The sequence below is a fragment of the Melospiza melodia genome, chromosome 1 (genome assembly GCF_035770615.1).
Source record: "Melospiza melodia melodia isolate bMelMel2 chromosome 1, bMelMel2.pri, whole genome shotgun sequence".
NCBI classification, from domain to species: domain Eukaryota; kingdom Metazoa; phylum Chordata; class Aves; order Passeriformes; family Passerellidae; genus Melospiza; species Melospiza melodia.
This window is the reverse complement of record NC_086194.1, coordinates 44,398,826-44,412,082: the sequence shown is the minus strand read 5'-3', so window position 1 is coordinate 44,412,082 and position 13,257 is coordinate 44,398,826.

The window sequence follows — 13,257 nt, the reverse complement described above, 5'->3', positions numbered from 1 at the left end:
TCCCTCTTAGCAGGTATTTTTTCATTGCTGCTTCAGAGCAGCAGTCAGATGACACCAGCAAAGACAACTCCCTCCTTGATATGCAATCCTCCACCACCTTCAGTGCTAGATAGCAGCAGAATAGATCTCAGTCATGAAAACCCCTATTTTGACTCTTTCCTGCAACAACGCCAACTAGGATGGCAGTTCCATGTGCTCCAGCCTCATGTGGAGATAGCAGCTGACTTCTGAAAACACACAGCCGCACAACCTGGCCCTGTGCTATGTCTAAGCTGAGGCACATGTGCAGCCCAGCTGCTCAAGCCCATACCAATGGTCTTTGCAGCTCAGGTGTGCCCTGCTCTCTTTGGTGCTCCTCACAGAGATGTCTCCATTTTGAACAGGGATGGTAAACCATCACTGCTGCTGGTGTATTCTGACTGGAAGCCTCTCCTTGAGAAAAAGCATGGGAAAGCAGGACTAGGGAGGCAAGTCCTTAATTGTTTTTGTTCCAAATAGCTCCAGTAATGTCAGTGCATCAATGTCCATTTCCATTACCAGAAGATAAGCCCTACTGCATGTGTGAGGAAGCTGTAAACTTCTTTTCTCAAAAGGACATGGTGCTGCACATAAGGAATTTGTAGTTCCTGAACAAAGACCCAATTTTCTCCTGCTTGATCACACTGTCCTTCAGTACAGACACAGTCTTAGCCTGCTCTTTCATGACCACACAGCACAGAGTTGGACAGGGATTTAAATGGAATAGATAACATTACTAGACACTGTGGAAAAAGAGATAGGAGTCAATCAGCTAATGAATTCTTCCACAATGCAAGGAGGGCATAGGGAAAAGCACTCAGTGGAGTAGAAGAATATCTGCCTGATAGTAATATAGTCTAACAGGCAGCATCTTGCAAAGAAGAACTAAATGACTCCAGGCTACCTCTTGAGTGTAGCTTCCTCAAGGAAAGTTAGAAGGGAAAACACTGAGTTAAAAAGCTATTTACTCTGGATCAAAAGTAAATATGGCAGGGCAGAAAAAGGCAAGGGGGTGGGAGGGATGGCAGTAGGAAGGGGGTGGTGGAGGGAGAAGAAAAACAACATTATTTACAAAAATTGAAGGCATAGCTGGGAGTTTGCTATATCACTGACATTAGGAAAATTGCACTTTCTGTTTGAATTTACATCAGCATCCCCAGAAAGCACTTTGAGATATGCAAGAAATGCTGTGATATGCAAGAAACTATTTTGCTCTACACTTGTGTATCCAGCCCTTTTGCCTGTTTTTTTAAGCTTGATTTTCTGTGTAGACAATGAATCATAGCATGCAAGTGAGAAGCCTCCAGGGTAGAAGCTAAATGGAAATGCTAGCTTATTTTTCTAGGGTCAATGGCCTCCAACACATTCCAAAAGTTGTCTTTCTGGATTGTAAATACAGACTGTTTCATACCAAGTGGCTGCAGAGTGACAGCAACAAAGAAAGCAGCCTGGAGCAGAGTTAAAAGAAGTTGTCTTTATTTCTTTGCAAAAGGATTTATTTTCCTACCATCACTCAAAAAACAAGACTTTAAAAGTGACGGGGTGAAGGAGGGAAAAACAACCACCATGAAGGAATGGGGAAAGAATGTCTCTTCCTGTTAAATAAGAACTCCTTAAACTTGCCTAAGGAAAGCGAAGGGAGACAACCCATCCTTTGATCAGCATCGAACTCCGATTTATTGATCAACCATGCACATTTTTATAACCGTGTTAATTAAGTTCATGCATATTGCAAAACCCAAGCTCATCATTGGTCACAGATTACACATTAACCCCTCCTTTTGTTTTCAATACCTGTGGTTTGTTATTGAATCCAAGATTTATTTTCTCACCCTGTTATGAAAGTTCTCAAGGCCTCCATGTTTGTCAACTTTTGCTTTCCCAAAACTTATCCAAGGACAAGATATTTACTTGTTATTAAAAACAACCTGAGAACTTCTGCTGTTTACATAAACGTGCCTGAGAACTTTTGTTGTTTACAGAAACAGGCTGTGAGAATTTGCTTCTCACAGCTGCCTTTTACTTTTCCATCAGCTGTATATGATTATGGCATGTCTGAACAAAACTCTATAAGCCATTTCTGAGCAAAATTCTCCAACACTTGCCAATGGCAAACAACAACTTTATTGTACTAGTTTGTTTTCTCATTTATATCAAAGCACCAGATTTGCAATGACAGACTAACAAGCAGCAAAATTTCATTGTAGCCTGATGTTCAGGTGTGGTCAATGGAAAAGCAGGTGCTGCCATCACCCACAGTGAACAACAAATCCATCAACTATGTTTTACCTTACTAGATTCATAGTAGAGGGAATATTGATGTCAGCAGTCTTGCACCAAGGAAATGTAATTTCAATTAAATTTTTCCTTTACATTGGTGTAATTTAAAGGAGGCTTGGGGCTCATACTTTCCTTATTCCATCTTGATAGCATACCCAAGCTTTACTTTGGTCTCTTGCAAAACAACAGAGAGTAAATGCATTAAGATGTAGCACCAAAAGAGGGTAGTAATCAAATGGGATGCAGCAAATGAAACCACTTTTATGTCTTTAGAATCTGATGTATTAAATTGGGAGAGCAGTAAGATTTATTTCTCTGTGTCATATCACCCAAAACCTGCATATCTCTTTCCAAATTTGCAATATAATGCTAAAAAAGATTATTCACTTTCCACCCCTCCTCATAAATAATGGGCATGGTCTAATTTCTGGTTCAGATTGCTGATGTTAAGATTAACAGCAGTTTACTTGCTTTGATATGTGGATGGGAGAAAGTTAAAGGACTGTTCATAAATAGAGATTATAGTCTGTCCCTTCCTCTTGCTACTGTTGCTACAGCTTTGGATGCAGCCCTGAGAATGCCATTTTTTTGTCAAAATGTCTTTAATTGGACAGAAGATCAAGTTTTACCTCAACTGCTAAGGAGAGGCAGTGGAGCAGAAATATTAACATATCTGCACATCTGCTCCAGAAATCCACTGTACACAAGTTGCTCTGTGCAACTAATACTTTTTCCTGATTCCAAAAAATGAAAATAGTTGAAGTCTTTTCCAGAAAATGAACTGGTAGTCAGGTCAGAGCAAGCTCACTTAACCTCATCTGGCAAGCAATCAATTGCCAGAGGAATTATTATTTATTTTACGAAAGAGTTGCTCAAACTCTTCCAGCCTTCATGATACCAGAAAAGCACAGCTTAGGAAGTACAATACTAGCCTGTGATACAAGTATAGGTTTCCATTTAATTTTGCTAATTTATACAAGAAGGAAAAAGAGAAAGAGTCAAAGTGGCTTGAGGCTTATCAAGTGTCTAATTACAAAAACAGAAAAATCAGTCTTGTTACAAGGAATATGTTCAATTTCATGAAATTTACAGAATTTTAAACAGAAAACTAGAGAAAAAATGAAGAGCAGAATGGCATTTCCTTTGTTGACAAGACTGAAGGAAATATCATCATATTTGACTTTATTTGACAACAACCTGATTGACAGTCAATATCAAATACTTAAAAAATTGAAAAACAAGTGTTCTCTTTTCACCCTTGTTTTTTTTTTTTTTATAAAAGAGACCTCTCCCTGACAGGACCTTGTTATTGGCCACTCTTTAGCACTGCTGGGTGTTATAACCATGAAACAACAATATTGCAAAGTGAAAGAACCATTAAAGTTATGATACATTAATGAGTGGGTAGAAGCTTATGTTCTTACTGAAGAAGTTGCTCACATGACAAAAAAAATTCAAAGGAAGCATCCTAAATGCCACACAATTAAACAAGCATGCTCCAGGTAAATAGCATCTGTCTGCAATAATTGAAAGATAAAATGAGGAAAAGGATATACATGTAATACCCTCTATAATTTGCATTTATTTACTGGGGCTGTTGCTTAAACCATTCCTTGCAGACTTTGCAGAGGTAGGAAAAGGCTGAGGTGTTTGGCAATAGCTTTCTTCACGGGTATCTGACTGTACCCTGTCCTTCACCAGCATTTTTTGACGTCTGAGTTAAGTTTATAACTACAAATATTTTGATTTGCTGATATTTTTTCTGTAGCCATATATTTTTATGACAAACCTGCCCAGAGGTGTTTGAATTTGCATCCTGTATCCCTTTCTCCAATCTAAAATCCTATTATGACATTGTTATGGCTTTTTATAGCCATAGAGAGGCCAGAAAGTTGTGCTTCAAAAGCAATTGAGTCAGGAAACCTTGGTGTCATTGCAGTTAATAGTAAATCACAGCTGGAATGGGAGCTCTCCTCATTTCAAGTTAAGCAGGTTCCCTAGTTCTCTCACATAACAATGTTTTTTTCCATGATAGCTCCCAGCCATGCAGTCTGGCCATAATTGCTGTGCCTAAGATGTCCAATAAGCAGGGGAGGGAGTACGTAATGAAGGTGGATTGCTGTTTCTTGGTCCAAATTACTGGCTTTTTATGTCCTCTGGGGGTGCTACATTTAGAATAACAGAGTGGATGGACCCAGAATATCTCTTCTTAAGCAACCTTTTTCCTGTTTGAAAACTGGTATTATCTTGCCTCTGATTACTCTTCTCTAGGCTATTTTTCACATCCTCCTTGTGTAGACTTCAAGGGGATTTTTCTGCTGTGTGTATATTTTTGGCAGGGAGGGAAGTCGTTGCTTCCATTACTCATGCGGTATTATTGCAAATGTACATTTCAATATGGAAATTCTCTGTACCATGATTCTCTGTGCTGCTCAGTGAAAAGGACACTGTTAGTTTGCTTGTTTTACAGAGGAAAGAGGAAGTTGAATCCTACAGAAAATGCATTTATTGAGGCTAGGAAATAATATTTTGAAATCCTAGAGGGGATCTTGCTCACGTAACCCGCCTGAATTGCAATACAGTATTTTTTTTCAAAATGCAACATTACTAGGTTTAAATCTTTTATATTTAAGTTCTGTAATTATAATGAGATGAATATTTTATCTGCTACCATATGATCACCCTAGGCTGTTTAATTTTAGACCATGAACCATATTTTAACTAATACATTAAAATGTAAGATATCATACAAAATTACTTGGGTTTTTAAATACATTGATATATGGGGTGTGAACCTTACAAGACACTTTCACTGTACCTCCATTTACTGTGAAATCCCTGTTCTCTTCAAGCTTATCACATTGTAAAACTGTATCAGAATTACATTACCACAGAGAAACCTGCAGAACTAAAAAGGTTTAATTGCTCAGAAAGTATCTGCCTGTGTGCAAATCCTTCCTATTCCTACTGTGTTTCCCAAAGCTGCTAGAATCCATGCCCCACTTCGGCAACCTCCATTACCCAAGGCAGGAAAGAAAACATAATTGAGCTGGTGCTCTTGCACCCAGATTTTAGATGCTCCACAACACCTCCCATTGCTTCGTTTTCTTCCACTTACTGGCTTTTTCACTTCCCTCACTGTTATTTCTCTTTCTTCATTACAGAGGGTGCCAAAGGATTTGAGCCTCTTTGCTTATGCAGGCTACAACTCAGAATGTTTCCATCCCTAGGCACAGCACACAGGGTCAAGCTCGATAAGCAAGCTTGGCTTTACCAGATTTTAGGATGATAGGGAAGGAGACAATGTGTGTACTGTGTTTCTGATTGGAATAATTGTTCCACACCTCTGCAGGCAATTGCAATTGACTGAGAAGACAACATTTTCTAAGACTTTAACTGGAGTACCTCTGCAGGGCACTATATTTAGGCTGCTCTGGATTAGTGCTCAGGGTCATCTCTGCGTAGAGCCAGAGCCTGCAGAGACGAAATCTCACTCTCCAAAATTACAGTTACATGTATAATTTTCTTGTTAGATGAGTCCAGCCTTCACTTCTGCACCTGCAGGTGAGGCAGATGGGAAAGAACACCGCAACAACTGTAGAGACTTAGAGATGCCCTTCTGTGTCTGAGTATTGCAGACCGTTTCCAACTCTGTTCAGCACATCCACGTCTATGACCATTACAGGGAAAGAAAAAAATCTGCATTCTTGTATGTATGTTCCCATTGTTGAGGAACCTGTAATGCAGACAGCCAGAAGACAAAGTGCTCTCACCAACACCAGCACTTTGTGCTCCTCTTTATTAAACTGTTTCATTGGATTATGGCATATAACCAACAGGAAATTCCTGCCTGGATGGTAGTACAAAGAAAATGTTATAAAATGCTAATCAGCACAATTTAATTAACTTCTTTCCTCAGAGTCCTGAGAAAATACTTTTTTGGACTCTTTTTAGAACATCTCTCTACAGCACAAATTATTCAAAAAGCTTAGACATGTTAGCAAGCAAAGTAATTCCCCTCTAAGAGCTCTGCTGCAGGCTTCTGGTCAGATGATCTCTCTTGGAGAAATAGTCTATGTGAAATCTCCTAATGGATTCTCAGAGCTGCAAAGTGCTATGTAACACCTTTGTTGCTGCCAGCCCACAGACCCTAGGAGGGGATTCATCTGTTCTTTTACATTTGGGGTCACTTACTGGACAAGTGCAGCCCTCAGTCATGCCTGGGCATTCCCTACAGAACACAGCACAGCATGAAAACTTGTGCAGGTATGTTATGCACAACTTTGGGTCATCTACAAGGCTAATTAATGTCCCATAACAAATAAACGTGAGTACTAGCTGCTCCAAGAATGTTATTTAGTCAGCTCTGAAAGTCTCCCAGAATACAACAAGTATATGAGGATTTTAGGATAATATCCCTTATTTTCTGAAATACATCTTTCTGACGTATACAGGGGTTATTTACCCTGTTTTTTAAAACCATTTCACTTAAAGTGTTCCTTATATATTTGGTGACAGTGAGGAGCAGATGTTCTCAGTGGTAGAATGCATCCACATGCGTGAGGAGTCTTCTCTCCATAGTGGTGTCCAACACTCCTATGTACCTCAAAGCTCAAGCACACAAGAATGTTGTTTTTCTTTCATTTGTGTGAATCAGAAGCAGCTAGTACTAACCAGAGAGAAAGACATCATGTTCAGCCTTTGAAGTGTTCCTCCTTGCAATTAATTAACTTCTTCCTTTTTGTGTTGTGGTTTGATTGTTGGTTTTGTTTTGTTTTGTAAATCACAATCTCTTGGATCAAAATAGGAAAATAGTGACTTACAGTATCCCCCCTCCTTTGAAGTTCTTTTTAGAATTCAACTCTTGTGGGAAACAAAAGTATAATTCAAAGTCTGACTGTGTTCTGCTGTCATATACATTAAAAATATCTTTTAAAATGCAATGACAATTTATTTAAAATTAGGGTCTAAAAATTACTAATATCTTGCCTTGTCAATGTACTTTGAGGAAAAATCACCTTGCAGAAAACCCGAGAAAAAGAAAGGAAAGCCAGACAATTATTTGGTTGAATTTACAGACTTATTTCAGCATACACAATGACACAGCTGTCAGTTAGACTCCATATTTTCATCTCTTGTTATTTTGAATTACTTCTTCTCCATTCTTAGCACATTTTCCTAGAATGTCTCCTTTGTCCTTCCAGAAAGCATTTCATTGTATGTTCCCTAGTGTTACATCTGTACATCTGTTAGAAAACACAGGGTATTGGATACATTGGATATTCCCAAAAGATAAAAGTTTACCTTCTCTTATAAGTACACTGATTTAAAAAGAGAGGATAGGAATCAATTGTCCTTTGTGACAACAAATATTATCTCTTACAAATTCAACTCTATTGTAAACAGATATCAAGTGATACACAACTGATGTCCTATGGTTGTACTGCAGTTTCTACAGAGAATTTAGAGAATTACACTTCCAAAGCAGCCACTAAATTTATTCAATATCCATCCTTAGAAATATAAAAAAATCCATCACTGTAAAATATTTAATAAATAATAATTAAAATATTTAATAAATACTAATATAAGGAGAGTCTCAGAATAAGAAAGCAATACATAAATAAGAGCCTTTACATGTCTGTGGAAATGGAATAATAAATGGGGAAGAGTATTATTGCATATTCCTTTAGTCTACCCTTACCCCAGAGTTATTTCATAAGTTTAGCAGCAGTAGTATGTACATTGTCACTAGAATTTTCTTTTCCAGAAAAAAAAAATGGGTTGGTATCAAACTTCTAATCTGGAAGTCTTTTGTAATCTCCTAAATGTACAGTTATGGAGAAATACCACATAATTGCAACTCTATATCATTTTCAGGAAATCCACAGAGATCATTGCTCAAAGTCATGTCCCAAAACTCACTTAATGATTTCCTCTCAGGTTCTGGGAAAAAAACTAAGTTATTTTAGCACCACGTTTTACATTGAAATTAATGAATCTCTTTGCAACAAATAGCACACTTTACTGGGTTTGTGTTTGCTCAGATATTATTAACCATTGTCACCAATATACACTTGGAAAAAAAGCCAATAATCTGAAATAGAATTTTTCAGTACATAATTGGAAATGCAGGTAACAATACAACTATTTTACAGAAAATGTCCCTTTCCCCTCCTTAAGAAATGGATAATATAAAATTTAGAGTCCAGTTGCACCAGTTAAATTGTTGACTTTATAATCCCTGTTCACAATGGAAAATTACATTCCTTTGAAAAAAGAATAATTATCATTTCTGAGCATTTCCCCTAGCTCCTAAGACTTATATCAAACCCTAGCAAAGGATGGAATTGCCATAGCAACTGCCAATCTGCTTTCTTTTTATTGCTGTTTTTGTTTTCTCACTCAGAAACCCACATAATAAACCTGTTTCATCAAATGACCAGCCATGGGAGACTGAAGTCAATGCTTTCAGAGAAGACAATGCTTTTCCAGCAGAGCAAGATGCTGAAAGATGAGAAAACAGCAAATGCAGACGGCAATTACAATCTAACTGCATTTGGAAACTTTCAACAGGGTGAACCTTTGTCCAGAAAGATTGAAGATTTGGTCATTGAAGTATACAACAACACACTCGTGCTGCAGAAACATTTCTGTGCACTGCTTTATAAGCTGTACTCTGCATCAGGGCACTTCCATTGGACTATTGGCCTCTGGTATATCCTGACATTGGGACTAAACAATACCAGAGATTATCTTCCGACTCAAACCATTCTCTGATTCTAGGATTAAATAACAGGTTCTTGGCATGGAAGAAAGACCTTTCACTTAGGCAAGTTATGCCCACAGAACACAGTAAGTTCTCATCCTCAAACACAATATAATGGCAAAACCATGTGTAATTTCTGAAAGAAATTAATAATGTAGAGAACAACAAATTGTTAAAAGCAAGCTTTTAGGATTCCTGACATACTCTTTTCTATACTAAATAATATCTCTGAGGAGGCTAATAAATGATTGAGCTGTATGGGATGTAAATCTTACTCTGCCTTGCCACTAAGAGTACTTTTGATTAAAATATATTCTTAAATTGTACATGTGTTGATCAAAGAAACTGTAAATTCTGAAGATTCTGGCATTTCCCTAGTGAAAAATCATATTCTTGCTTTGCATCCAAGAAAAAGATATGCTGGTCATTTATTCAAGGGCTGTCACTCAACACCCAGAAATGAGTGAAACAATTAAACACTAAGAATATTAATGCCTTCACCTGTCTAAAATTCTGGGTAATTTTTCCATGTAGGATACTTTTCAAACTTATTTGGTTTATTTTGGAAGGGAGTTATAAGTTTGCATGGGAGTTATAAGTTTGTTCTTGAAAACAGGAAAAATGTGGGACTGCAGGGAAATATTTCAAAAGCATCAGCTGCATATAGCATGCTATGATTTAATTGGCCATATCAATCATTCCTGCAAGGCAGCATTGTGTCAGTTTAACTGACAACATATAAAAAATTTCTGTGACCTATTTCTGAGGTTTTGGGCTCATGAGAGTAGAATAAGGAGTTGAAAGTGAAGTGCTCAATGGCATATTCATTCTTTACCTGCAACCAAACTCATCCAGCACTGCCTTCTCAACAGATTGGGTTTGGATCCTTCTCAAGCACAGCCACCCAACCAAGCTTTTGCTATTTCTGTTCTTAAAAACATCAGGACGTGATACAACATCCAATTAAATACAACAAAATTGCTTTGATGACTGTAAAATCCAGTTAAAAAATAGAATAGACTTACAAACAAGTCCTAGTTTTATAAGTAAAGCAGCAGGAAAAAGCATCAGAACATGCCTAACCCACCAAACATGAGTGGCTGATTCAATAATATCAGGAGGAGAGATGGCTCCTACAGATACTGAAAAGTTTTACAAAGTAGAAATGGTGTGATACCTGTGCTTTTAATTGCTAATTTTAATTTCTGTGTAGATGCTGGAATTTCCAGAGATGAGCTTATGTAGTTGGACAGTGCTATCTAATAGTTGTTTTTTTTTAAATGTTGAACACATACCTTAAGATGAAAAATCAAACAAGATCTTTTTGACTCCATAAATGCCTTAGCTTTATACTTCATTCATTTTGGTTCTAAAACACATCAAACTTTAGTTCCTTGTCTTTCAAAAACTGCTGCAAACAATCTTTCCCATCACCTTTCCTTTCTGTGAGAAAAAGGAAAACCAGTCTCTCAATTCACCTTTTTTTCAGAAAACAGGTAAAAAAAATATCTAGGAACGAAAACAGTGACCTGACTGAATCCCTAGTAGCACCGGCAATTATTAGGTGGATCATTTTGCATTCAGGATGCTTCAATCTTTTGTTTGACTTGGGGTTCTATTTGCTGACTGTTGCCTCGTGAGTCTGGTCTCCTACACAATCTCCTTATCAGGAAACATGGAAAAGCTGCATCAAAAGCTGGTACATCTGCCTATGGATGTCTAATTTTCCCTTTTTTATCCATACTGTGTATATTTTTAAGGTATCTGTATGTTGATCAAAAATAGCCTTGCAGTTTCTACTGTAACTACTTGGAACACCATTTTTATAAAATAGATAATCTTCTATGACTTTTTGCCAATGAGAAGAAATTCTAGTCCTTATGGGAACATCCAGAACTTTAATAACATTTGCATTTAAAAATAAATATCCTAATTGCGTAGTTTCTTAAAGTCACTTGGGAAATAGATGCAGAATTTGTTTCACCATGATCAAATAGTCTTTGCTGAATCACCTTATTGGGAAATCACGTCTACTTGGTATTTACTTTGTTTTAAATTAAGTAGTATTTAGGGTAACTTTGTAAATCATACTTGTAGTTGTATTTCAATGAAGAATGTAAATATTTTAGATCAGAGATCAATAATTTGCATTACACTTAATTTTTAATTTACATGTAAAAGTACTTGCTAGCTATCAATGAGGTATTTATTACTCTAGGTAGTACATACACTACTCAATACACCAAGTAACACAGTGTTGGGGTTTTTTTAATTCAATGTGTGGTTTGCTTAAGTGGATGGCACACTTCACATATTTCAATAAATGCAGAAACACGACCAAAGTCCATTTCTGCGACACACAATAGAAAAAAAAGACCCCAAACTATCTGGAATAAGCAAAGGGATGAAGACTACAGTGTATACTATATATAGTTCAAGGGTAGTCTGATATTTGGTAATGGGGAAAGATACACAGTAACCTTTAAAATCCCCGTTTCTACAGAAGGGAGATGCAATATCCCCTGACACACTGCGCTGTCTCCAGCAAATGTACCTGTCTCTGAAGACCTTGGTGATGGTTTACAATTCCCAAGATGCCAACTGTCTTGCACCTTGTTCTCACTGAACAAGCATTGCTATTCTGGACTGGCAGTGCTCAATTAAGTTTGTCCCATGTGTTTTCCACAGAGTCTTTAATGAATGTGGGCTGCCTGGAAGAAAAGCCTTTGGGAGCACAAAGCAAACGAAGGAACAAACTTTTAATCAAAGAATCTAAGTAGGCTCAGAGCTTGGTTGTGTGGAAGACAGAGAGAGCTGAGGGTTCTCAGCATCCCACAGGAATTAGCAAACACAGCGGAAGGTGAAAAGATTGCAGACAGAAAGTCAAGATCACCCATTCTCAAAAATCAGGATTTATAATGCATACCATGTTGAGAATGATTCACTAATAATGGCTAATTTGCTAGAAGGAATTATGTATGCTCCGAAAATTAAACCCTAATTAGAACCATATTAAATTTTGAGATGTATAGAGCTGTAGTCTGAACTATAGGTTTTAAATGCTAGCTAATGACTTTCTGATATCATTCCCTTAAAATTATATCAGAAGTCACTTTTCACTCTTCATGTAAAGGCTTTGAAAGAAATTATACTTTGGAATTTCAGACAGAAAGATTATTAATTTAAGGACAACTCTGAAATTTTCAAAAATCACTGTCAATTTTTCTGTGAATCATCATTTAGAGTTGCAGTCAAGCACGTTTTGAATCTCTACTGCTTAACCAATATTTTGCAGTCATTTTCTTAGGCTTAAAATATTAATGTGAGAACATTTCCTACATCCAAAACCCATTTTATGATAGTTTTTACCAAGGAGAAAAGAAAGATCATTTCTTTCTTATCTGAATATGTAATTCAGACAGGCAGGATTGCACACAATGGTGAAAACCTCATAACCCAGCTAGAATAAAATGTAATATCCCCAGGTGATCTTCAGATCTGCAAAACAGTACCAAAAGGTGAGATTTCTGCATCTTTACAGAAGACTTATTTCACAATAACACTCTGCTGGATAAGATCTATTCAGGGAAGAACACATTCCTGGATATGGCTCCCAGAAAGGGATATAGATCCACAGCATCATTAATCAAAATATGTAAGTACTCTCAAAATCAAAGGCACGTGTTAAATTCTTCCTACTGCAAAGCCAGTCCCCTCTGCAGTACAGAATGAGCCAAGTGTTGGGGCAATAATTCCTGGGAAAGCCTATGGCATGATTTTAGTTTATATCAAGGTCTCTGCACCATCTCATCAACCCATCAAAGCAAGCTCTGTGCAAAGCAGAAGGACATGTCTGCCCTGCGATGACAGTGATGACAGCTTAGGTATGTAATTAAATTATGGTTTAATCAGTTTGCTAACTTTAAGCTGCATAGGAAATTGCAAAATGCAGAGCTGTAATGACATAGAGCTCGGTTTGTGCCACAAAAATCACTCAGGATATGAAATAAGGACCTAAAGGTGCATTCTGTTTTGAGCCTGGGAGCAATAGCTAAACTATCTAATTTACAACTAATGTCATTGTATTCACATGACCATCACTGCTGGAACAAAACCCACACAACTGCTGCAGAATAAATGTCCACCTGACCTGGAAAGCACAGTGGTATGGACACTGCAAGTGCTGTGTG